The following is a 27,029-nucleotide window of genomic DNA, read 5'->3' as shown; positions in this document are numbered from 1 at the left end:
GTTCGAATTAACTTTCATAGGTGCTACACTAGCGCTCCGCTAGTTCGAACTTAATTCGAACTAGCGCAGCGCTTAGTTTGAACTAGGTAAACCTCATTGTATGAGGACTAAGCCTAGTTCGAACTTACTAGTTCGAATTAAGGGGAGTGTAGCCCCTTAATTCGAACTAGTGGGAGGCTACCCCTCCCCAGCTTTCCCTGGTGGCCACTCTGGCCAACACCAGGGAAACTCTATTGCCCCCCTCCCGGCCCCGGACCCCTTAAAGGGGCACGGGCTGGCTACGGTGCCCATGCCAGGTAGGAATAAGAGATCCTCCGGAATAGGGCTTTATTCCGGAGGATCGGGCCAGTCTAGATGCTTTTTTCCGGCTTTTCCCCAAGCCGGAAAAAAGCGGCGGACATTTTTATTTAAATCCCGCGGGGGATATTTAAATCCCCCACGGATTTCCCTATTCTGAAGTTGAAAATTAGCATGCCCCTTTCGGAAAAGGGGCCAGTGTAGACGTAGCCATATTGCTTGTGATTCTTAGGCAGAAGGTAAAGCAAAACACTGTTCTCATCCTCTCTCCACTGGTATCAGAACACCTTGCTCCATGTGTTTCAGTTGAAGGAGATACCCTCAATGAAGACAGGCCAAATACAGATCTGCTGCCCTTTATTCATATAATAAGGATAACATCTTTTTATCTCAGCATTCAAGTGATTTCTAACCCAATGCCAGCCAAAATTGATCACTTGAGCAACTAAACCATGTAACTAGTTGACAACTGGGAAGGTGCTGGGGAAATGCAGGGGGATACATCCTTCCTGGGGGGAGAGGGGACTAGGGAAATCTCTGAATCCAGGCTCCTCCCAGAGGGTTTTATCCAAGGAAGAGCTTGGTTAGAGAGACAACTCAGGTAAGCCTGAATCTCAAGTCAATTTAGACAAACTTTGCATGAAAATAGAGTTTATGATGCTTATCTAAACCTTTTAAAATTCACCCATCATTACTAATTATCTTTATAATTAGTGCTGAAGTGGGTCTGGCCCACGAAAGCTCATCACCTATTAAACCATCTTGTTAGTCTTTAATGTGCTACATAGTTTTTCCTTTTATTGTGACATCCTTTGTTATTTTGCTGCAGGGATATTAATCCAAAGTAAGTATTGCTGGACAAATACCAGTTATTGCTAAAATTATTAAACAACCCACTATACTTCTGAAATATTCTTATTCATTATCTCTATGCTTTATCTGCACAAATAAGATTAGTTATGACAAAAATGAATAGAAAAAAAAACCTCATTCAGGAAGGTCGCCTGTCTTAGTAATACAGGCACTGCACTAACCAGAGACCAGAAGTTATTAAAAAAAAGACTTGAAAAGAAATTAGTCTACTTGATTCTAAGTCTAATAACACTCTTGTATTTTCTGTACCTGTATCTTTGTGCTTCAGGCTCTTTTCGGTCCTGAAATGTGTGTGCCCGTGTTATCTGTAACTGCACATTCTTAAAAAAGAAGTGTTATTTCTTTAGGTAACATTATTTCAGTTTATGTAGTCTCATGCAGAAGGATGCAGGTGTGCCTGTCACTCCAAAGCATTGAATAAGAATAACTCATTCCCCCAATTTAAAAATAAGCTAATTCAAAATAGCAAAAAGGAACACAAGCTAATTAATTTCAACAAAACGTGAAAGCAAGCAAAATATAAAAATGTTCTTGTGCAATGTAAACATGAGGAATCCAAATGCTAAATGATTATTTGTTATCACACATGTAATAAAGGCAGACACATGCAAGCAAACACAATTTGTAGATGCACACAATCTATCCCCAATTCCTATGCTGCATGTTGTGATTGGGAACAAACTAATGAATTCAAAAGTAAGTTAAAAAAACAACAAAAACAAAACAAAACAAAATATGAGTTTAATGAGATTCATCCTTTTCCATTTGCCTTAGAACAATTATTTCCTTCAGGATGGCAAATTGCATTTCAGCAAATAAAAATTAAAAACAACTTAACTATAAACACTTTCACAAGGCAAAGAGAAGAATATGGTACTCATATTAATATAAATAGAAATATTTCTTATAACTTTGTTTGCACTTAGATACTATTATTATGGATGCTTTATAAATACCAAGATAGCTAGAAAAAAAACGAGTTATGTTGAGTTTTAGAGCATCAGCTACATAATATGGAGGCTTTCCTATATTTCTGATCAATGCTCACTAGGAACTAATGGGCTGCCATGTCTTTCAACTCCTTGGAACCTTCCAGTCCTACCTAAAAGCTTCTTGGTTGTCCCTCCATCACTCTCTTTTATAGAGACTCCTTGGAACTCTCCCACTAAGGGTTGTGCATGTCTTCATTTGCTCCCATCTCTCAAAACAAATTCCCCTTAGCTGGGGCTTTTTTGGCATTTTCATTCCCATCTACTCCCATTCTCTCCAGTGCCAGAAGCTCTGTGTGACTGCCTTTCCCCCACATTAGTGCATCTCAGTTCCCCAACACTGAACATTCTGTGTGCATTTCCACTCCCCAGAGTCCCTCATTTTCCTCATCATACCAGAGACTGTGTACATCTATCCTTTCCTAGTCTCTTCACAAAGTGCTTTTCCATCCCTCCTCCCACCCAGGCCAGACGGGAAGGATGGTTGGCTGCTCTTCTCTTTTGCCCACCTGGAGCAGACTTTGAGAAGCAGGATGTTAGGAAGGAGGAAGAAATGAAGACTGGCTGAATATCCATCCTATGGCTCACAGCTGAGAAAGCAATTATTTCCCTTCTGTCTTTCATGGTATAAACATGCTAAACTCTAATGGGAAGATGAAGAGGGATATTTTTATGATGCAAGATGTTTGTCATGTTTCATGGAAACTACATCTTTATTCTCTGTAGTGACAGATGGCAGAACAAGGAGCAATGGCCTCAAGTTACAGTGGGGGAGGTCTAGATTGGATATTAGGAAAAACTATTTCACTAGGAGGGTGGTGAAGCACTGAAATGGGTTGCCTAGGAAAATGGTGGAATCTCTATCAGTAATAGTTTTTATGTCCCGGCTTGACAAAGTTAGTTAGGGTCTGGACTCGATAACCTCCTGAGGTCTCTTCTAGCCATTGGATTCTATAATTCTATGATTCCCCCTCTGATTCAGCAAGGGCATCCATTTTAGATTCTCAGCTTCCAACCATCACCTATCTGAGGCAGAGACCCACATTTCACTGCAACTTGATTGGGGGATTTTAAAGTTGCACAGCTCCCCGATTTACGCTGGGATATCCCCAGCCAGCCCAACTGCCTAAGCAGGCCAGTGCCTGAACTTTGCTGACTCTCTAAAGACTATGAGCAGTGCTTTGCCCTAAGATATAAGTTATCACATGCACTTCTTACTAAGCAAGCACATTTATTCTTAAGCTAAAAGTATGACAGAGAAAATTTACTAAAACAATATGTTTTTTAAAAAGTTTACCAGTAATCACCTCAAGTTCCTGTGTAGGACTTTAGTCCTTGGTAGATTTTTGTCCTTCAAAACTCACAATTGGGCTCTCCCTGTGGTTACAAGTTCATGTCTTAGAACCAACCCAGAACAAGGACTGAGGATGTGAGCTATTTCTTTATGCAGCTCAAACTTTTGATCCTAGCCTTTCATAACAGTCAATGTTAATAAATGGAAGGTGTCTTCTCAGAGGGTAACTACAAAAAGCTGGGTTGTTGTATAAACAGAATGTTGGGAATTTGCATTAGCCTCTCCCTAGAAAAGCCACTTCATTATTATTATCCTAAAAGTCAATACGTGTATGGACCATTGCCTAAGATATGGGCAACTAGATATTTAACAATATCAAGACCCATAGCATTGCTTAAATACATTACCACAGGAGTTATCTTAGGTTTTCGTATCATGTCTTGACAGTGGCCAGTGCAAGATGCTTCAGAGGGAATGAAAAGAAAAGGGCAATTGAGTGGAGCCACCCTGTTGTCCAGTCCAACCTTCTGGCAGTCAATGTTTTAGGGATGGCCAGAGCATTACTTCAACAGTGAATTTCATCTGCTAATTTGTTGCACAGTCTTCCAGTGTAGGAAGATCTCTTTGTAACTCCTTGCACTCAGCTTTGGATTTAGTTATCTTGAATAAACTGTTATGTGCAAACTTTGCAACCTCATTGTTCATCCCTTTTTCCAGATTTATATATTGTTATTATGATGTTATAGGTCTTATTATTTATCCTGTTCCTAATGGTTCCTAACATTCTGTTAACTTTTTTGACTGCCACTGCTGAGCATCTGTTCTGAGGAAGCTATACGTGATGACTCAAAGATCTCTTTCTCAAGTGGTATTTTTACCCTATCCATTTTATATACTGTATATACTCGAGTATAAGTCGACCCGAATATAAGCCGAGGCACCTAATTTTACCCCAAAAAACTGGGAAAAAGTATTGACTCGAGTATAAGCCTAGGGTAGGAAATGAGGCAGCTACTGGTAAATGTAAAAAATGAAGATAGATACCGGGTCTAGCCCTGGAAGTCGGGGTGAAAGCTGCTCCGGTGCCCCTGGTCTGCTGTAGACCGTCTCCAGCAGACCGGGGGCACCGGGCGGGTTCCGCACTTCTGAGGCTTTGCCAGAGCAAAGCCTCAGAGGCGCGGGACCCCCCGCGGCTGCGGCTTCAGTCCGGGAGCCTGTGGTCTGCTGGGGACGGTCCCCAGCAGACCACAGGCTCCCAGATTGAAGCGGCAGCAGCGGCGGTTCCCCGCGCCTCTGAGGCTTTGCTCTGGCAAAGCCTCAGAGGCGCGGGACCCCCCCGCGGCTGCAGCTTCAGTCCGGGACCGTCCCCAGCAGACCACAGGCTCCCAGACTGAAGCCGCAGCCGCGGGGGGGTCCCGCGCCTCTGAGGCTTTGCCAGAGCAAAGCCTCAGAGGCGCGGGGAACCGCCGCTGCTGCCGCTTCAATCTGGGAGCCTGTGGTCTGCTGGGGACCGTCCCCAGCAGACCACAGGCTCCCGGACTGAAGCCGCAGCCGCGGGGGGTTCCCGCACCTCTGAGGCTTTGCCCGCCTCAGTTCTCGAGATGCTGACTCGAGTATAAGCCGAGGGGGGCATTTTTCAGCACAAAAACTGTGCTGAAAAACTCAGCTTATACTCAAGTATATACGGTATATAGTTGGAATTACATTTTCCAAAGTGCATTACTTCGCATTTATCAATAGTGAATTTCATCTGCTATTTTGTTGCACTGTCAACCAGTTTAGGGAGATTGCTTTGTAGTTCTTTGCATAACTTTGGATTGAGTGATCTATGTGCACATTTATTATATGCACACTTTACAACCTCATTGTTCACCACTTTTTACAGCTTATTTATGGGTTCCTATACAGATCCTTGAGGGATCCCATTATTTAACTCTCTCCATTGTGAAAAATGACCTTTTAAATCGTTAGGTTACATCTAGACTGCAAGCTTCTTTCAGAATAAGCTTTTTCAGAAGAGATCTTCTGGAAAACCTTATTTCAAAAGATAGCATCCAGACGCAAAAAGTGCAATGAAATTTACTAATTTGATTTTCTATTTTGAAAGATAGTGTCCACACTGATTGGATGCTATCTTTCATTTAAGGTCACCTGGAACCAGTTCTGGCAGGACATTAGGTCAGCAGTTGCTTCCGGATGCTGTTGCCTAAAGCTAGCTGAGACGTGCTTAAAGGGACACACCTAGACAGCCATTTCTCATGTTCTGCTGCTTGCTTGCCTACCTTTCCAAGGAAGAGGCATGCTCTGGTTGCCCAGCTTTTGGACACCACAGCACACTCCTTGCCAAGGAGCCAGTGCTGCCTCTGGGCATGTGATGGCTTCACATAGCCATGCTGCAGTTTCTGCGGCATTTTGTGCAGGCTGCTTTCATAGTCCCGCAGGAGCTCAACACCGAGCTCATCACCAAGACCCTCTTCCTGTGTGTGGGAGTAAGGCCCTTGAAACCACACTCCATGGTAGAGAGATGGTTTTGGAAGCTGGTCACCAGTTCTGACTGATGGGACCAGCTGGTGATGTAGTGGTGGGACGACCAACAGTGGTTCTAAAAATTCTGCATGATGAAGGCCTCCTTCATGGAGCTGTGAAGAAAAGGTGTTTTTCCTTATAGAAAGAGGTTTATCACCATAGGAAAAGACCCTCCGTTCTTTCGACTTTTTGTTGAAAGAACGCAATTGCAATATGGATGCCCATTATTCTGGGAAAAACGCTGCTGTGTAGACATATCCCCAGTGATTCAAAAGAGGACCATTCTTCTTATGACCTGTGATGGATAAGAGGGGTACTACCTTTTTGTACACATTTCAGATATTCAGTTAACTAACTTGCCTGCAAAGGGTTAAACACAGAGACCGTGGGTCTCCATGAAGTGTTGGCAGGGAGCCAGGAAAGCCAGTATGAAGACAGTGTGAGTTTTTTAATTGAAAAACAAAACAAAACAAAACACAACAACAACAAAATGGTATGCCTGCTTCAGTCTTTGTGTGGCCAGAGGAGAGACATGGAGATTGATTAAACTAGAAAACAAGCATGGAATTTCCAGCAATATCCAGGCCTATAAGGGACTGAACTTTAGAACAACAGCCATATAAGTGAACAGGGAATGTGTAGTTAGACACGATGAGGATACTTTCTTAAATTTGGGGTTTGGTTGAACTCCTCTGTGCTGATTTATCCCTCACCCTACTCTGTAACTTTTAAACTAAAACCCAGGAAAGCAATTCTCTATGCTTTTAATTTGCCTTTTTTTCAGATGTTCTGTAACACTTTCCAACCAAGTATGCTTTACCATGTATGTCATCTTGTTTTGTTAATAAAAATCACCTTTTTAAGACTGTGATCTGATTCCTGTGTCCTAGAACTGTGGCGCACAACCCAAGGGGGTCACAGCCATCTTCCTAGGGGGTTGCAGTACTTTGGCTGGCATTTTATTTGGCACCTAATGTACACACGGCATGTGCGGGAGGAATGGCAAGGGAGCAGAGCGAACCGGTGCTTTAAATTAAAGGGTCCACAACAACATGTTCCTGGCGCTTTTTTGTTGTTGTTGTTCAACAAAAATTTCCTGGCTCTGGGGGTCACAAATTAAAAAAGGCCGAGCACCACTGTCCTAGAAGACAGGAGGTTCTGTGTCCACATGCCTGAGACTGGAGGTCAGCTATTAAGAAATGTCAGTTTTTTATCAAGCTCTTTCTGGAGGAACAGTTAAAGAGCTTTAGAATACCCTAGAGGAAGACATTCCCAAGTGCGTGTTCCTAGGCTATCAAAAGGGTTTTGCAATTGGGATTTGGCAGTGTGCCACCCAAGGTCAGGGAATTTGTGACCTTGGGGAGTTTTAAGCAGAAGCCTTTAGAGCAGGGTGTTTTAAAGTCTTTTGTGAGCACCCACCTTCTCCACTTGAAGTGCCAGAGTGGGGAACAGCCTTGACATGACCGCATAGTTTGCTTGACAGCCTTTTGTAATGGACCCATCAAAGGCTTTCTGAAAGTCCAAATGGACTGTACTTACTGTATCACACTTGTTCCCATGTTTGCAGACATCCTCAAAGAACTAAAGTTGTGCTAATCTATTCTGAACCAATCACATTTGAGGCTTTTTGGACACTTTCTCCCTGCCATTTTTAATTCAGTTAATGAAATTCACTTTCCAGATTCCCTCTCCTTCTTAGCCAGATAATGTGATCTAGATTCTAATGTAAAAGAATGAGACGTGCCTAAAAAGAAAGGTAACTCATAGGTAGATTTATACATACACACTTTTTACACAGTAGCAGTCTACCAGAAATCCAACTGTTATCTTTTATCAGTATAAATCTATAACTCTTACAGTAACATGATGATCTTAATAGATGTTTTTCTCATCCTAACACAAAATGTTTAGTTTTGCAAGTGATGGAAAACATATAATGCAGAGTTAATCTGTTTCAGTGGGTGTATCCATAGAACCTGAGATATTTTTCTCCAGATTGAGAAAACAAGATCCTACCACAGAGGTTAGATAATCTTGATAGGAATATAGTCTCAAGGTGAAGATAAAAATATTTTTCATGCCTTTTTGAAATGTTGCTTTCATATTAAGAGCTCCAGCAAGAAATATTTTTGTACATACTCTGCTGTTGGAACAGCTAGTGAAGCAAATCAAAACACTTCTTAAACTCCAGATGCTTCATTTAATAAATTCATTGCAAAGCACACAGGTTACCATATAAAAATAAGTGAGATACGATAAACTTAATCTAGTCTGTGTTTGATTTTGTTTAGTGGGTTCTTGTTTTGTTTTTAAGGATCAATGGTCTGTGACATCCATATACTCTCATATGTAATTTCTGGTTTAAATCAAAATTGGCTATGTGATGGAGTACAAATAGCTTGTCAATAAAGGAATTACACTGAAGATGTTTTAAGAGTGACTTGCTGTGAGCTGGCAATATTTTCTACTTGAACAGTAAACTAGATAGCTGGGGCTGCTTTCATTAGATTGATAAATACTTCATTAATGTCAACAAACTTTGATCCAGTACTGCTGAAAACATTTAGACTGGTGATTTACTTGTTCTAATTGAGAGTACTAATTTTAGATGTCCAGAGTAAACACTGAGGTTATTTAGAGCATATTATTTCACAAAATGGACAAAAACTGCCCAAAGACATTGAACTAATGTCCTGGGGAGGTTTTATACAATATTTTTTCCTAATCTCCATTACCAGATCAAAAGTCCACGTTATAATTCATATAAAAAAGACCATAACCATCTGTTTCCCTATAGCTGATACAAGTTAATACCAGCAATATTAATGCTGGAGAATCTAGACACATGGATTGGAATCCTGAGTGCACTGAAACCAATGGCAAAACTTCCATTGATTTCCGCGAGACCAGGATTTCACCTCTTATCTTAATCCTTTTTGTCATGTATCTCTATTACATATAGGTTCAATACAGAGAACACAGTACAGGCAGTCCCCGGGTTACATACAAGATAGGGACTGTAGGTTTGTTCTTAAGTTGAATTTGTATGTAAGTCGGAACTGGCGTCCAGATTCAGCCGCTGCTGAAACTGACCAGCGGCTGACAACAGGAAGCCCGAGGCAGAGTTGCTCTGCCCTGGGCTTCCTGGAATCAGCCGCTGATCAGTTTCAACAGCGGCTGAATTTGGACGCCTGGGACAGAGCAGCTGGGGCGCTGCTGGGTAGGTCCCCACAGCGCCGCACCTCAGCGCTGCGGGGACCAACCCGGCAGCACCCCAGCTGCTCTACCCCAGGTGTCCCCAAGTCAGCCGCTGCTGAAACTGATCAGCGGCTGATTCCAGGAAGCCCGGGGCAGAGCAACTCTGCCTCGGGCTTCCTGTAGTCAGCCACTGGTCAGTTTCAGCAGCGGCTGACTTGAGGACGCCTGGGGCAGAGCAGCTGGGGTGCTGCCGGGTTGGTCCAACAGTGCCGAGGAGCAACGCTGCGGGACCAACCCGGCAGCGCCCCAGCTGCTCTACCCAAGGCGTCGGCGGCGAGAAAAGCCTGGTCTGCTGGGGGGGGGTGCACTAGCTGTGCCCCCCCCCCCCAGCAGACCAGGGAGACGTGGGTGGCGGGACCGCCGAGATGTGCCGCGGTCCCGCCCGCATCCTCCGCAGCTTTGCTCCGCGTCTCCCTGGTCTGCTGGAGGGGAGCTCCCCCCAGCAGACCAGGGAGACGCGGTGCAAAGCCGCGGAGGACACGGGCAGTGGGACAGCCCAGACACGCCACGGCTCTCCCGCTGCCGGCGTCCTCTGAGGCTTTGCTCCCTGTCTCCCTGGTCTGCTGGAGGGGGGGGGGGCTCCGCGTCTCCCTGGTCTGCTGGGGGGAGCTCCCTCCAGCAGACCAGGGAGATGGTGAGCAAAGCCTCGGAGGACGCCGGCAGCGGGACAGTTGCGGCGCGTCTGGGCTGTCCGGCTGCCCACGTGCTCCGTGGCTTTGCTCCGTGTCTCCCTTGTCTGCTGGGAGGGTTCCCCCCCCAGCAGACCAAGGAGACACGGAGCAGCTTTTCTCGCCCCGGAGGATGCGGGCGGTGGGACCGCGGCGCATCTGGGCGTCCCGCCGCTCCCGTCCTCCGGGGCGAGAAAAGCCCCGCTCGTAACTGCGGATCCGACGTAAGTTGGATCCACGTAACTCGGGGACTGCCTGTATACTCATTCCAAATTGTATAGTTCAGGATAAGATTTTACTCGGTCTGATAAAATATAATAAACAAATATACAGTACATTCTCCCTCTTGACTTATGTTTGCATTAATATGAGATAGCACTGAACATCTCTCTTGTTCTTAATAATTCTTGGTGTTAATTAAAATATAGAGGCAAACTTTATCCTACTTTTGAACCCACTTGAATACAATGGGAAGTGATTTAGTTATTCTTTCACTTAAGGTACATCTATATAGCAGGGCTAAAGCTTAAATAAGCTACATAACTTGAGCTATGTCAATTGCGTAGCTTAAGTCGAAATAGCTTATTTCAGCTTTTGATTCTGTCTACACAGCAAGAAGTCCTTTTTCAGATTCTGCCTCCAAGTTCCCTTACTCCTTGTAAAATGTGGGTTAGAGGAGTCAGAGTAAGAAGTCCTCTAGCTCGACATTATTTTGACATCATGTTAAAATAACTGCTTGAAGTGTAAATGCGGACTGACATTATTCTGAAAAAATGTTGCTGTGTAGACATAGCAATAGTGAGCAGCATCTCACTCCACCAATAATTCCACTGAACGAGACTATGTGGAGTACGATGCTACTTGGGGCAAGTAAGAGTATCAAAAACTGGTCCACGGGTTGCAAAATTCAACCCAATCTCAAATAATATTAGATTCTTTTCTCAGGAAAGAGAAAGAGAAAAAGGAAAAGAAAGAGAAAGTTATAAAGGCACTATATAAGTATTATAATCTGGATACACCTCCTAGCTGAGTCATAGGTGAGTCCCTGTATTACATTTAGGGACTATTGTCATTCAGGAAGCTGTATGATAGCAAAGACTGTCTAATCCTTATATCCCCCTCCCTGAAGTTGCAAATGTTCAGAATTGCAAGGGAGCATGATAGTGGATGCACAGACCAAAGCTTTCAAGATGGCCCTGTCAGAAATATTGAGTGCGCAGGCTATAGCCTTAGGTCATGGCTATGTGCAGGCAGAATCTGAAAAAGGAATCTGTTCAAGTTTGAGAATTTTTATTTGAAAAAGATGTCAGGGCACCATTAAGTGTCTTCAGACTCCAAGAGATAGAAGAGAGTGCCATATAAATAGATTCCTTTCCTCTCATACACTGAATAAAAATGTAGCAATATTGCACATGCCCCAATAAATCCCATTTTACTTACAAAGAGTGGTCTATTATATATTAATAGGAACAGCTCTGTATGGAATGTGTGGGCTTTGAGCAACCTAGCCCATAATGATTTCCAAATTAGCAAAGGCCTGCATGGATTTAATTGCTAAAGTAGGGCCTTTCCAACTTTTTCAAGTGTATCAACAGTCTACAAAATGTCAGCTAAAAAACTGGATTCCTTTTTTCCTTTTACCATAATTTTGTATCTACAAAGTGCTTACATCTTTTACACATTTACTTTAGTGAGAGGGAGAGAAAATCCTCAGCAAAATAAAGAGAACTTGTTTATAAACATTCAGAGAAAATTTTTTATCCATTTTTCTTTCTCCCATTTCAAGCTCAAAGTGCCGATATCTTACAATAGATTTTTTATAAATGTTGACAGTTTTGTTTTTGTTAGTGTCATTATCATTTAAGAGATTAAAAAAAAAATCCTCACACCGGTATTTTTAGAAGGGAAAACTTGTAAAGATCCACATCTACTGGGAGCTGGGAGCTAATAAGGTCCTTTGAGACCAGAAGTCAATAACTGTGAACTTTAAGTGTGGTGGTGAGAATGAGCAAACTGAAATACTTGCTTTCAATGTACTTTCATCTTTTCACACCATAGGCTTTTGTTTTACAGTGTAGAACCATCTTCTCTCTCAACAACAGAATTTATCTAATGTAGAATTGTTAACTTAAAAAGGAAGCCTCAGAGTGGAAGGGAGGGGGGAGAAAAAGTCATCAAGAATAAGTACAACACCACCAGGCCCTCTCAGAATGACAGAGGCCCGGGCCACTTAAGTTTAGAGGTACCAACCCAGCCCCAGCCCCTCGATGTATCTAACTTCTCATCCACAGGGTCATACTAAAACCAAAAGAATATATGAAAATGGACACTTAAGACAATTATTTATTAACAATTAAGTCATGATACCAATTATGTGTATGTTAAAAACATAACTTTAATTGTGAATTTCACTGCAAGCAAAACTCTTCCTTTTAGGAATGCTTTTCTGGCATTGTTGTGTGCAAACTTGTTCATAATTGAAGAAAAATCTAATGTATGTGCAATATCATTGTTAATAAGCTTCAGAGGGATAGCTGAATTAGTCTGTAACTGGAAAAACTTAAAACAGTCACTAATAGTCTTGCAGCACCTTAAAGATTAACATATAGTTCAGTGGTCTCCAAACTTTTTACACTCAAGATCACTTATTAAATGTCAGGGCAAGCCAAGATCTACCCCATCTCTTTCCCAAGAACCCACCCCTTCTTTGAGGCCCTGCCCTCTCCATTCCCCTCCTCTCCATCATTTGCTGTCCCCAGCCCTTACTCAGTCTCACTGGGTGGAGACAGGAGGTGTAGGTTCTGGAGTGGGAATGGGGGATTTGGGTGTGGAAAGAGGTGAGAGGTGCAAGTTCTGGGAGGGAATTTGGGTGCAGGAGTGGTGGAGAAGGGGATGCTGGCTCCAGGAGGGGACCAGGCTGGAGAGTTTTGGGGTCAAGTGGAGGGTTGGGGTCCTGAGCAAGCCACAGGCTTGTGGATGTGAGGTGCAGAGTTTGGGTTGGGGTGTATGATGGACTCAGGGCATGGATTTGCAGTGTGTGGATGGTGCAGGAATGTTGTTGCAGAAGACTGGGGATGTGTGGGTACAGGAGTTTGGGGATGTTAGGGGCTCAGGACAGGGGGTGCAGGTGTATGATAGGCTCAGGGTTGGGGTGTGTGGGAGCTGCAAGAGTGTTATGATGCTGCAGCCAGATGGGGGCTTGGCCCCAATTGGGGGCTTGTTGGCCAGGCTTCATTTTTAAATAAAATATTATGTCCATCAAAAACTTTTCAGCATTGTCTTTATTCATGGGAGGGGTGGGGAACCTGTTTTGGGTCAAAGCCACTGACCCACAGAAAGTCAGTCGGGGACCATACAAGTGAGATGTAAATAAATAACCCCTCCAAAAACCCCCAAACCTTACTGGTGCAGCCCCAACTGAAACTCCTCACTCCCTTGGCACTCCAGCCCCATGGGCAGAGAGGGTAGGTAGGACTGAGGTTCAAGGCCTTAGGCCAGATTAACTCTCCTGGGTCTCCAAATGAGTGGATTTTGTGGGTCCTTCTACATGCTGAGGTGGGGCCAAAAATGAGGGATCCAGTGTGCAGGACAGGGCTGTCAGTGAGTGGGAGTGAGAATGGGATCGGGGTGCAGAATCTGGGTGGGAAATAGGGTACAGGAGCAAGCTGGGGGTAGGTGTCTGGCCAGGAGGGAGGAGGAAGGAGCAGGGTGCTGGTGGGTGTCTGGCCAAGAGGCAGGCACAGGGTGCTGGATGGTACATCTCAAAGGTCCTCATTTTCTACCTGCACAGTCTCGAGCATAGATTGGGCAGTGCACTAGTTAATTTCCAACCATAAATAACTTTTTCCCTCTGCCCTTTTGCAAAGATGTGTGCTCAGAGGTGAATGTGAGCCTGTCAGATGGTAAATCTGATCTCTTTTTAAAGGATGTATTATAATCACAATAGTTTAAGATGTGTCTGGGATATATTTTATTACTGTTAAAGTAAAAGGCAATATCAAAATAAAATACAAGTTTATGGAGCTGCAGAAAGAGTCCACTGAGTAAATCCCTACTTCTGGTCAGAAAAGTTGTATTCATCATTTGGTGTCATTATATAATTACCTGATTGTCCATAATTGCAGACCTTCAGAATATTCATTTATTGCTTCATAATAGTCTATAACTACTCTTTTGGGGCTATTCTGTAACTAAATATTAACAACTGTTTTTCCTTAGTGATATTATTTGCTTGGATTGTCCATGTCAGCCTCATTGTGCCATTTAGTTGGACTCGGGTAATTTGAGACTATAGGAAAACTATCATGAATAGTCTGACCCTCAGTACATTTCTTTTCTTTTGTAGACTAAAGCTAGTGGGGCCAAATTCAGCATTTATGAAACTAGTGCAAGAAGAAGCAATTATAAGGCGGCTTCACATTGAAATAATTGATTATACTCCTAGTTAGGCTAGCTCTGAATTTGACCATTTGCTCTATACCCATAATGGGAAGGAAGTCACTAAGACATGTGAACTATACAATGCATTGCTCCATAAGATTCAGAGAGAGTATATTTAGGTATTTTTGCAGGTAGATATTAGGGTAGCATAAGGACTGGGTAGAAAACAATGAAGTGGACAATGTTGGACAGAAAAGGTTTGGGTGAGGGTTTTCAGAGGTGGGGTGGAGACACAGCAATTCATTTTAGCTGCGTGCTGACATAAATTGTACCGTCTTCATTAGCTGCATTGTCAATGGCTGGTTTAACAAAGCTGCAGTGGGCTGGTGTGAAACATCTTCTAAGTTCCCAGCAAATGCAGCAAATTACTAAAGTATCTTGCTTTGTCTCCCACACAAAGTCAATGGGATTTACTCGGGTACTTAAAATGCTGTAGGTGGATCAGGATAAAAGCTAAGCATATTTTATTAATAGCCTATTTGCTGAAAATACAATGCATATGTGTGTGCTTAAGACCTTCAACCTCCGTCCTTAGGTTATTTGTTTTTACTATGGGGGTGACAGATTTAAATTAGCACTGCTAAGTATAAAGAGTTGAACTTTGATTTCCCCATGCACATGAGCATCAGGCCATATTTTTTGTGGGATTGGTTACTCAGTCTCTTCTTTTGAAATATTCCTCTTTGTATAAACATTTGTGTTTCCCCTCTACCCAGTGAATACTATAAACATCAGGCTATAGGCTGTTCTTCTCTCTATAAATACAAAACTATTCACTAGGACAAAGAGGAAGAGGGAACAATCCATAGTTTGATGATGAAGTTACCAACCTAGGAGATAAAAAATGTCAATTCAAATTCTGTCTCTGAATCAGGCCTAGAGAAAAACTGAATAGTTGTAAGTGCCTTAATTACCAGAGTATAGATTGTCCCTACTTATTCTCTTATATATTTTCTGGGCCAAGATGGAAGAACTTCAACAAGAGAGATAACCCTATGCTAGAATAGCCTACAGACCCAAGGCTAGGATGGTCACCTGGAAGGAAGAACTAAATTTAAGTCATCAGGGGTTGGCAACATTTTCAATCCAAGGAGCCAAACTACATCAAAATTCAGAACAAGTGGTCAACAAAGAGCCATATAAGAATGCCCATTTGCATAACAGAAAATATACGATGTCATATTATTAATAATTGACATGATGATTAATAATAGCATAAATGAAACATTATATTCACAGACTTTATTTAATGGGACTTCTGCTGCTACTGGGGGTGCAGTTTGTGAATGTGGGTGTGCAAGAGTCAGGGTTGGGGTATATGAGGGGCTCAGGGCAGGGGGTTGGTGTGTATGGGCAAGGCAGGGCACTGGGTGTGGGAAGTAGAGTATGGGTAGGGTTGCCAGGTGTCTGGTTTTGAACTGGACAGTCTAGTATTTGAGCTTTCTGTCTGGGAAACAAATTGAGAAAATACCGGACTATAAATGAAGAATGTATTTTCTCATGAAGTAAGTTTTATTATTATCATGAGTATCAGTACATACTTGCGTACTGCCTGGCTAGTAAACATGCTCACACTGTGTGAGTGTGTCTACCAGCCAGGCAGAATGCAACTACACAATAGAGAGGAGGGGGCCGGGTCGGGATGGAATCCCCTGGGCCAGACTCACCCGTATGCCCCGCTGGCCGGTTCCTCCCCCTCTCCCCCGATCTCCCCCAGCCAGCCCGCTCCAATCCTCCCAACCCCCACCCGGCCAGCCCTGCTTCCCGCTAGCCATTCCCCCCTCCCCATCTCCCCTGGACAGCCTCGCTTCCAGCCAGCCCCGCTCCCCTCCTGGCCGTCCTCCGCCATATCTGAGATCAAGTGTGTCTGGTATTTTTTTGAAATCATCTGGTAACCCTAAGTATGGGGGGCATCCCTGGGGATGGATTACCTGCCCGTGCCACATCCCTCCTGCCCCAGGATCATCAGGGCTGGGGGCAGGATGCTGTGGCCAGTGGCGGGGGGCTGCACCTTGATTGGGGCTTGTTGGCCAGGGTGCCACGGCGAGAGCCCAAGCCAGGCCGCTGTAGTCGGGCTGCTAGAGTGCAGGGCCACCATGGCTGAGCTGCAGCGTCTGCCCCAGGAACACAGTAGCTGGGGACAAATCATGACAGTCAGATGGGAGCTAAAGCCAGGCCACTAGAAACAGATGGAGGCATCTGCTGCCGCCAGCCCCTGTTACTATTCTGGCTGGAAACATGAATGTGTGCCTTACAGCACGTCCTCAGTTAAATTAGCGGAGTGCCCCAGCGTAGCTGGTTCTTACCCGGGCACACTGCCTTAATTTCACCTCTGGTTAAAGGTGAAAGAGACAAAAAAAGACCATCCTGACATGAGTAGCTAATTAATTTTTCATTTTAATTTAAAAAGTTGTGTGTATTTTGGAAATGACAAAAAAAGCCATACTTGGTTCTGTACTGAGCTGTATTTGGCTCAAGAGCCATCGGTTGCTGACAGCACATGTCCTCTGATTTCTTTGGTTTTGTTGCTGGACTCAAAAATTTAATTTTCTGTTCAGCTCTTCTCAGAGGATTACAGAATTGAGCCTTTAGCACAGACTGTGAATGTGCATAGAGATCATAAGACTCACCATGTTGAAACATTTGTAGCTACCTTGGGCTGTGTCTAGACTGCAGGCTTCTTTCGAAAGAGCCTCTTTCGAAAGCATCTTTCGAAAGAGGCTCTTTCGAAAGAGCGCGTCTAGACTACAATGCGCGGATTGAAAGATCGATCCGCTATTTCGAAAAAGAGCGTCCAGACTGACGGACGCTCTTTCGAAATTGAAAGCCACCCGGAACTGCTTCTGCCAGGGCATGGGGGCAGCATTTCCTTCCGGGTGCTGCCTGCCTGCCCTTTGCAGAGACGCGTGGTGAGAGGGACACTCCTGAACACCCGTTGCTCTGCTCCTGCAGCTGCCCTTGCTGTCCCTTGAGGAATTTTGCAAGGCATTGCAGTGCTGCTTTGGAGTGCTCAGCTTCCTGGGACACCCCAGCAGCTTTTTTCTTTTGAGGTTTTTCTGCTTGCAGACCCTTATTTGTGGCATGGAGCCAGAGCTGCCCCTGGGCAGGCGATGGCCCCACACCACCATACTCCAGCTGTTGCTGCATCTTCGTGAGACAATCATGAGGCTCCTTCCCGAGCTGGACCCAGACCAGAGGGACGAGGGGTTCCCCCGTCCGGCAGCCACACTGCCCTTGCCTCCGAACTTTTTCGTGGACAGGCGTGTTTGGAGGTTTGACACCAGCTCTGACTGGTGGGACCGGCTCGTGATGGAGATCTGGGATGACCAAGACTGGCTACGGAACTTCCGCATGAGAAAGACCACTTTCCAGGAGCTCTGTACCTGGCTCGCCCCTGCTCTGCAACGGCAAGACACCCACCTGCGGCCCGCCATCCCCCTGGAAAAGAGGGTCGCCATTGCCCTCTGGAAGCTGGCAACCCCCGACAGCTACCGCTCCGTGGGACACCAATTTGGCATGTGGAGATCTACTGTCGGGGCCGTCTTGATGGAGGTAAGTCATTGTCTGGGGACAGTCACAGTTTGGGGTGGGGGGAAGGGAGACTGTCAGGAAGGGCCAAGTGGAGTGGGGGTGGGAGGGAGCTCCTCTACTCACCCTGAATTGTGGGGGGGGGTTCTGAGGAGGGGATTCCCGGGCTGTTTGTTTGAGAGGGAAGGTGGGTGCTGGGTTCTCCTCCTAAGACATAAGGCACCCCTTCTAACACTTTGTTGTCTGTCTCGTTCTGCAGGTGGTGAGGGCCATCAATTCGGAGCTGCTCAACAGGCTCATCTGTCTACCGGATCTGGACAGCGTCATGGCCGGCTTTGCTGCCCTCGGCTTCCCCAATTGCGGAGGAGCGCTCGATGGGACACACATTGCCATCCGTGCACTGCCCCATCGAGCAGCCCAATTCATCAATAGAAAGGGCTACTTTTCTATGGTCCTCCAGGCCCTGGTCGACCATCGTGGACAGTTTTCGGACATTTGTGTTGGGTGGTCAGGGCGGGCACACGATGCCCGCATCTTCAGAAACTCGTACCTGTACCGGAGGCTTCAGGCAGGAACATTTTTCCCCCATCGCCAGTTTGCGGTTGGGGATGTGCACATGCCGGTGTGTATAGTGGCTGATGCGGCCTACCCCCTGATGCCGTGGCTGATGAAGCCCTACACCAGCCACCTGGATGCGAGCAAGGAGCAGTTTAATGCTCGCCTTAACCGGGCTCGCAACCAGGTCGAATGTGCGTTTGGCCGTTTAAAGGGCAGATTCCGGTGCTTGCTCACACGCCTCGACATGGGGGAGACCAACATCCCCGAGGTGGTGGCCGCGTGTTGCGTCCTCCATAACCTCGTGGAGAGGAAAGGGGAGGCCTTCCTACCAGGGTGGGGGAGAGCTGCTGATGCCCAGGAGAGGCTCTTTGCCCAGCCCCGGACAGCTGCCATCCGCCAGGCTCACCGGTCTGCAGTTGGCATCCGGGAGGCCCTCCGGGACCTATTCTCCAGTGGAGGCCACTGAGTGCACTGAGGGGCTTCTGCCTGGGGACTGGGCCCTGGCCCCCAATAGAAGCTTCCCTCCACAACCCATCTCCTGACCCAGTTTGGACACATTACTTACACCAGGGTGTGTTTCAAAATAAAATGTTCTCTTTACTTATTTATAATTTTGTACATATTATCAAACAATGTGGCAAACATAACAAAAAAAAATTTCATTTTTGTTGTTGCCAAACTATATACAATAAACAAACAGTTCCTTTAACCCTTTGTTTGTGCTTTAACTGGGGTGATGGGGGTGATTGAAACCTGGAGGGGGGAAGGGGACTGGAAACCTGGAGGGGGGAAGGGGATCAGGTTGAACGGGGCTTGGCAGATTTCCCTTTCCTGGCTGGGCCTCGTGTTTGGGGTGCTCCCCGGCTACAGGATCGGGTGATGCACCTGTCGGTTGGCTGGCTGCTGGGGGGCTCTTGGGACGTGGAAGCCTGGGGGAGAGGAGGGCCAGGGGGAGAGAGGGGCTGGGGAGCTGGGGGGGCTGGGGGAGAGGGAGGTCCAAGGGGGGAAAGGGATGCTGTTGTGGAAGGGGGGTTTGGTGGGGTGGGGTCATGGGGTGCTGGAGGAGCAGGACCAGGCACAGCAGCAGGCAAGCCGCTGACCTCCCTCAGGGTGGCGTACAGCACCGTGCGCTGCAGGACCAGCTCATTCATGAGCCGATCACGCCACCGCTCCTCTGCCTCCGCCCTCTGTAGCAGGATGGCGTTCTGCTCCTGCACAGCCTCGGCGTGCTGCCGGAGGATGTCGGCGTAGACACGCCTGTGTCTGCGGCTCCCATGTCTCCGAGGTGGAGATGGAGATGGAGGTGGGGCTGGGGTGCTGCGGCCCTCTTCCACGGCTGGTCCGGCTGTGGAGGAAAAGAAGAAGACACAATCAGTCCTATAAACTGGACTCTGTAGCACTTACAATACTAACAGGATGGTTTATTAGGGGATGAGCTTTCCAGGGCCAGACCCACTTCCTCAGATCAGAGTAACATGGCTACATTTCTATCACAATCAGTCATGTGTGCAACAGCTGTCCAAAAGGGCATGCCCTCTCCCTTGAGACAGGGGAAGCAGACATTCTGAAGGTCACACTGTGTGTGTGTGTGTGTGTGTGTGTGTGTGTGTGTGTGTGTGTGTGTGTGTGTGTGAGACCTGGGCATCAGCCTGAGCATGACAGGTTTCCCTTGTGCATCACCCACTGTGCACCCACCCACCTACCTTCCCCCCCCCCCCCCCGGGTGTGACACAAACTCACTGTACTCACCTGCTGCTTCCTCTCCCGTGCCAGATGACGCCTGGGAGGCCTCAGAGGTCTGGGTGACTGGCTCCAGGGTGAGGGGCGCCGTCTCCTCGGTGTCCTCTTCCTCTGGGCCCATGTCCCCGTCTCCAGACTGCTGTAGCTCCCGCTCTGGAGCGTCCACCACCGGGTCTGCCAGTCCGGACTGCACGAACCTCCGTGGTGTGCGTGCTTCTGCACTGCTACCCAGGATCTGGTCCAGCTCTGAGTAGTAGGGGCAGTAGTGGGGGGCTGCCCCAGAACGGGAGCTCTCCTCCCTGGCTTTGGCGTAGCCCTGCCACAGCTCCTTCACTTTGGAGCGCACCTGGTCCTGGGTGCGGGGGTAGTGGCCCTTCTGGGCCAGGGCTTCAGCCATGCGGCCATAAATGTCGGCGTTTCGCCGCCGGCTTTTGAGGGCCTGTAAGGCCTCCTCCTCTCCCCACAGCTCCAGCAGGCTCTTTATCTCTGCGCCGGACCAGGATGGTGCCCAGCGCTTGAAGCCCTTGGCTGGGTCCCCAGAAGGCTCGGAGGAAGGGCCAGGACGCTCTTGGGGCTGTGACATGCTGCAGCAAGGTCGCCGTGTGCTCTGGCTCCTTGTCTGCAACAAGTGGCTGTGAGGGTGCGCCTGTCCCTTTAAGGAATGGCTGCAGCCAGGAACCACAGACGTGCAACCCATGGCCCAGATTGTCCACCAGGGCTTGTTCCTGGAGGCCAATAATTTCGAAAGAAAGGGCTCCCCCCGTCCAGACTCACGTTCTTTCGACGGATCTCCCTCGAAAAAGGCGTTCTTCCTCGTGAAACGAGGTTTACCGCCGTCGAAAGAAAAGCCGCGTTCTTTCGATTTAATTTCGAAAGAACGCAGCTTGAGTCTGGATGCAGGGGAAGTTCTTTTGAAAAAAGGCTACTTTTTTCGAAAGAACCCCTGAGTGTGTACATGGTCTTGGTGTCAGAAATAACATTTTAATCAGAAGTAGGGGGCTGCGGCCCCTGCTCGTTACACTTGCCACCCCCCACTGACTGTTTTCATGGCCAGAGAGCCTGTTAGTCTTGCACTGAGCTCTCCAACGCCCCAAGTCACTCTCACTCTTCTTCATTCCCGTCCACCACACCGCTGGATTTTGTGTTGACATTACACAATTTCTGAAGTCAGTTTTCCCATAGAATCTAATAATATATTGCTGTGGAAGTCTTTAAATTATTACCGTGTTCATTGCCACGTAGTGATGCCTGAGTTTTCCACTTTGACTTATATGATGCTGTAATGGGGTCGACTCACCAGCATGGAGCCGTGAGCAGCATGACTTTGGAGAATTCACTGACTGTTCCTACACGCCCCCTTCCGCTGGCATCTCCCCCATGTCCTCCATCGGTACGGTGTTGTCTTTGTCAGCACCCCCTTCTGGGGGTGTGTGTGTTATTGTTCTTCCTTCACTATACTCCAGGGCCCTCCCTACTCCCTAGGGCCTCCAGGTCTTCTACCAGGGAACACCCACCTCCTTCTAGGAACACCTAGTTCCCTTGCACCTTCCAGGCCTCAGTGGCTCACTGCCAGTCCCTCTCTAGCCCCTGTCTCCACTCAGACTGCAGTCCCTACAGGCCACTCCTCCCTTAGGCAAAGGGTGCAGACCTGCTACCTCTGCCTACCAGGGTGTCTCCTGCAACCCTGCCTTCAGGCCTTATGGCCTGGGGCTTCCGTGGCCCAAGCTTCCCCAGCCTACTGCATCTACCTCTCACAGCCCGGCCCTTCATGACTGCCTCTTGCATCCCCGCCCACCATGGCTGCCTCTCACAGCTCCTAGGGCCTCAGGCCTGTTAACCTGTGTTTATTAGGCACAAAAGCCTCCCTAGCTCTGCCCTCTTCCAGGGAGCTTCTTGCTTCCCTGGCAGTCAGGTCTCTACTACCCTCCCTCCAGAGCAGCAGGCAGGCTGGTCTCTTCCTTCTTCCTTGAGTCACTCTTTATAGCCTCTACCTGAGCCCTCATTAGCTGCCTCAGCTGGGCTTGCCTTTGACTCCACTCTCAGCCCCTTAAAGGGCCACTGCAGGGCAATGCCCTGTCACAGATGTTAATTCACAATGGTCCTTTGTTTGCTTGTAATTGTAATTGCCAGCAATTCTTACCTATGTTTGTAGACTAAGAGATAGTTCTCTACTGTTAGCCAGCTTTACACAAGTGTATTCTAATTTTAAAGAGTTGCATTGGGGTAAAAGTAGAGTCAGAGTGTGGAGGATTTTTTCTGGACTTTTTGCAAAAAGTTGACCACGTGGTAGAGGGCATCTCAAAAAACAAGGATAGCCTCACAAGGATTTTGTGAGCCAGATAAATATAGATTTTCTCATTTTATAGGTGGATTGAGGCATGGAGAAATTTTAATTTGCACAAAAATGGAGTATTAGCATTCGCACAAAAATGGAGTATTAGCATTACAATCCAAGGTATAGGCTACTCAACTATTTTGAAAATCTATCCCCATGTGACTAATCCAAAGTAAAATAGCTAGACTATGACAAAGCCGGGAAACAAGATATGAAACAAGATATGTGTCTCAGGCCAGTTCTTAAATCATAAAACCATCCATATCACTGGATTTTGATTTTAGCTATAAATCATCCCCATCCACCATGGTGTTTTGAGTGCTGTAGAACAACATAAAATATATTTATCTCTCTGTGTTTTACCTTGAAATATTTTAGGATCTAAACATTTAACTCAATGACAAAGCTCACGTCGACATCAGTAGTGCAATATCTTGGTCTTTAAGAATATTATAAAACAATTTTAAAATATATCTTTATATGCTTTCTTTCATCTTTTTGTGAGTCGGGATTGTCATGATTATGAGGGTTAGCCAGCAGCCTGGGAATTAAGGGATTAACTACACCTAGTGAGGTGGAGTGACCAGTAGGAATGTAGGTGGGACTTTTCCAACTGGGACAAAGGAATTTGGGTTTTTTTTCTTGCTCCCTTTTGTCTGTCAGGGTATGTCTACACTACCCCGCTAGTTCGAACTAGCGGGGTAATGTATGCATACTGAACTTGCTAATGAAGCCTGGGATTTGAATTTCCCGGGCTTCATTAGCATAAAGCCGGCGTCGCCATTTTTAAAAGCCGGCTAGTGCGAACCCCGTGCTGCGCGGCTACACGCGGCACGTGCTAGATAGTTCGAACTACGTAGCAATTCCGAACTATCTGTACTCCTCGTTCCACAATTGTGTCGTCATAATCCTCTGATTTTTTCAAATTTGTGAGGAGAATCTTGCTCTCAACTTCTTGCTCCTGTTTCACAATGCCTATTAGTCTATTGAATTGCTATATTTAAAATATTCCTGTGGAGCAGTCTGCTTTGGAAGTTAAATGTGCATTGTTGTTTTGAGGTGTTTGGAATATTTATATAAAAGATGTTCTCGCTTAGAAATTACAATTAGGTATGTATTTACTTGAGTCTCCAGCTTGGTTATTCTTGAGATGGGTTCTATAAGGGTGTTCTGTATATGATGTCAATGAGAAAGCAATTGTTGTGTGACAGATTCCCTCTGTTAGGCTGATTTTACTTCTACAGGCAGTCCCCGGGTTACGTACAAGATAGGGACTGTAGGTTTGTTCTTAAGTTGAATTTGTATGTAAGTCGGAACTGGTACATATTGTAGGGGAAACTCTAGCCAAACATTTTTTTTAGTTTTGGATAGCATAGGGAAAGGTTAACTCCCCTCTAATGTTTGTTTTGCTGTCTGTTCCCCTGTTCAGAAGATTTCACATCTATTTCTGTCCCTGTGACAAACTCAGGACTAAAGGAGTAACTCATCAAATACCAAACAGCTCTGCACCATGCTTTGAGCTAATAGCTTTATTTCCACACACCACCCAGGGTTCTAGGAGGAGGGTCCTTTTTTTGCTAACACAATGAGGACAGCACTTTGTTTGTTTTGGTGGAGTCTTTGTTTGCCCAGGGAGCCCAGCCTGTATAGGGGGAGGAGGGGCGGAGAGGCTGCTTTTGTCTGCTGTTCGGCAGCCTGTTGCTCAGGGGAGGGGGCAGCCTGTTGCTGGCAGGGGGGGAGGGGGAGGTGTGCAGGATGCGAGGCTGCGGGGGGGGGGGGGGCAGCGGGCGTGGGGAGGCACTTTTCCTCTGCCCGGCAGCTCTGCCGGATCCCTGTCCCTGTGGCCAGCTGCTGCAGGCAGAGGCCAGTTGGAGCCGGCCGAAGAGCAGGAGGAGGTGGATTCTAGGACCCAGGTGAGCGAGCCCTGGGGACGCTGCTGAGCTCCAGGAGCCCGGCATGTATAGGGGGAGGAGGGGCAGAGAGGCTGCTTTTGTCTGTTCCGCAGCCTGTTGCTCAGGGGAGGGGGCAGCCTGTTGCTGGCAGGGGGAGGCACTTTTCCTCTGTCCGGCAGCTCTCCGGGACCCCAGTCGGAGCCGGCCCGAGGAGGAGGAGGATCCTAGGACCCAGGTGAGCGAGCCCCGGGAATGCTGCTGCGCATGTGCGGGAGTTGCCTCACCCCGTTCGTATCTAGGGATCCGACGTAAGTCGGATCCACGTAAGTCGGGGACTGCCTGTATGCATCTTTTCTACCTTCTAAATAGCTTTTAAAAAAAATAGAAGAGTGAAGGCACATCATAACTCTGCTCCGTCTTCCTAGTAGAATTTATTGCGCCACTATATTTTCATTTGAACTCTGATTCTGTCTGCAACCACTTTCATTAGTAAAAATAAATTCTTTTTTTTATTTGCAGCATTTATAGATGATGGTGAATGCTCATAACAATTCAGAAAACTTATAATAAAACACTCTCTGTGTTCCAAAGAGATTATCCCTGTCATGGCTCCTTCCCCACTCTGGCATGATAAATGCAGAAGTGGGGGCCAGCAAGTGTACCCCAAAGCCTTATCTACCAGGCTTTGGTATCAAACTCCCCCCAAAATCTTAAAAACCTAGATTTTGGGAATAAAACTTCTGCTGTCACCACCCAAATGTTGATAAAGAAACCAGGGGAAAGATCATTTGGGAAATCTTACCCCTAAAATAAAAATCAGGGCACACAATTAACCACTGCCAGGTTAATAAAAAGAAAAGAAAGAACTTTTATTATTACAACAATATTCCTGTTGCAAACATAATGGCAACGTCTACACTGGCCCATTTTCCGGAAGGGGCATGTTAATTTCAGAAGCCGTAATAGGGAAATCCGTGGGGGATTTAAATATCCCCCGCAGCATTTAAATAAAAATGTCCGCCGCTTTTTTCCGGCTTTTAAAAAAGCTGGAAAAGAGCATCTACAGTGGCCCCGATCCTCTGGAAAAAAAGCCCTTTTCCAGAGGATCTTATTCCTACTTCCTACAATTGTGGAACTTCAAAGTAGGAATAAGATCCTCCGGAAAAGGGCTTTTTTTCCGGAGGATCGGGGCCAGTGTAGACGCTCTTTTCTGGCTTTTTTAAAAGCCGGAAAAAAGCGGCGGACATTTTTATTTAAATGCTGCGGGGGATATTTAAATCCCCCGCGGATTTCCCTACTACGGCTTCTGAAATTAACATGCCCCTTCCGGAAAAGGGGCCAGTGTAAACGTAGCCATGGAGAAACTCCATGGGCCTAGAACTTGGTTACAAAGAAAAGCCAAAACATCTTTTAAACAGTGCCAGATCTCAGATCCCATACCCAATCCTTAAAACAATAAAACCTAACGAAACTACCTAAACTTTACCCTACTTACAGAAAATGAAGAATGGTGTCTTGGAGAGAGAGAGACATGCTTGTCCCTCTCTGTAGCTGCAGAGAACTCTCTGAGGGTATGTCTACACTACCCCGCTAGTTCGAACTAGCGGGGTAATGTATGCATACCGAACTTGCTAATGAAGCCCGGGATTTGAATTTCCCGAGCTTCATTAGCATAAAGCCCGCGCCGCCATTTTTAAAAGCCGGCTAGTGCGAACTCACAAAACTGTGTGAGGTGATTGAGTATTACACAGCCCCATTTTAGAGATCAACCAACTGGGGCAAAGTGACAAGAATATGTGCTTTTGAAGGAGAAACACAGAGGCTGTGTCTATACTGGCATGAATTTCCGGAAATGGATACTATTCTGTTTTCAGTTTTTCCGGAAAAGGAGCGTCTACATTGGCAGGCTGCTTTTCCGGAAAAGCCCTTTTTCCGGAAAAGCGTCTGTGGCCAATGTAGACGCGCTTTTCCGGAAAAGAGCCCCGATCACCATTTTCGCGATCGGGACTTTTTTCTGGAAAAGACTACTGGGCTGTCTACACTGGCCCTTTTCCGGAACAGTGTTCCGGAATAAAGACTTATGCCCGAGCGGGAGCAGAATAGTTTTTCTGGAATAGCGGCTGATTTTGTTGCTTTTCCGGAAATTCAAGGGCCAGTGTAGACAGCTCGCAGCTTATTCCGGAAAAGCGGCTGATTTTCCAGAATAAGTGGCCCAGTGTAGACACAGCCAGAAAGACTGAACAGACATCCAAGAAAGAAAAGTCTGGGAGCTTCTGACATAAAAAGGTTTAGTATCTTTGGCAGAGAGTGGCTAGGGAGCAGATACAGTAGTGTGAGAAAATGAAAGAAAGAATGTTTCTGAAAATTAAGGAAAGAAATGTCAGATTCTCTCAGACTAATGGTAAATATTGACATACAGTACCTTCAGAAGTCAATAGTGTTATTCGGGATTTTCACCACTGTAGCTGAAATCTGAATCTGATTCCATATCTAATATTTAGAGAAAGGGGAATAGAAACTATGGTCAGCAAAAATAAGTAATACAGAGATAGAAAACTTGTAAAAAGGAGGAGCGAGTGCAAGAACTGCAAACACACTCTGAAAACTTACAGAAATGGTATAGCATCAAAG

At 46.3% G+C, this 27,029-nt stretch overlaps 1 protein-coding gene across 2 annotated transcripts in view; it reads right to left on the bottom strand.

The window, feature by feature from the left end:
- LINGO2 (leucine rich repeat and Ig domain containing 2) overlaps positions 1–27,029 on the bottom strand; it is an 831,708-nt gene that overhangs the window by 501,206 nt on the left and 303,473 nt on the right. The window contains exon 3 of one of the 2 annotated variants that reach the window (XM_025185824.2): positions 26,821–26,888. The exons of the other annotated variant lie outside the window; for it this stretch is intronic. The gene's annotated coding sequence lies outside the window, so the exon portion shown is untranslated. The remainder of the gene's footprint in view (positions 1–26,820; positions 26,889–27,029) is intronic. 2 annotated transcript variants of the gene reach the window in all.

This window comes from Pelodiscus sinensis, chromosome 6 (assembly GCF_049634645.1).
Source record: "Pelodiscus sinensis isolate JC-2024 chromosome 6, ASM4963464v1, whole genome shotgun sequence".
NCBI classification, from domain to species: Eukaryota; Metazoa; Chordata; order Testudines; family Trionychidae; genus Pelodiscus; species Pelodiscus sinensis.
The sequence above is the reverse complement of the archived record's forward strand: the minus strand, read 5'-3'. Positions and strand labels throughout refer to the sequence as shown.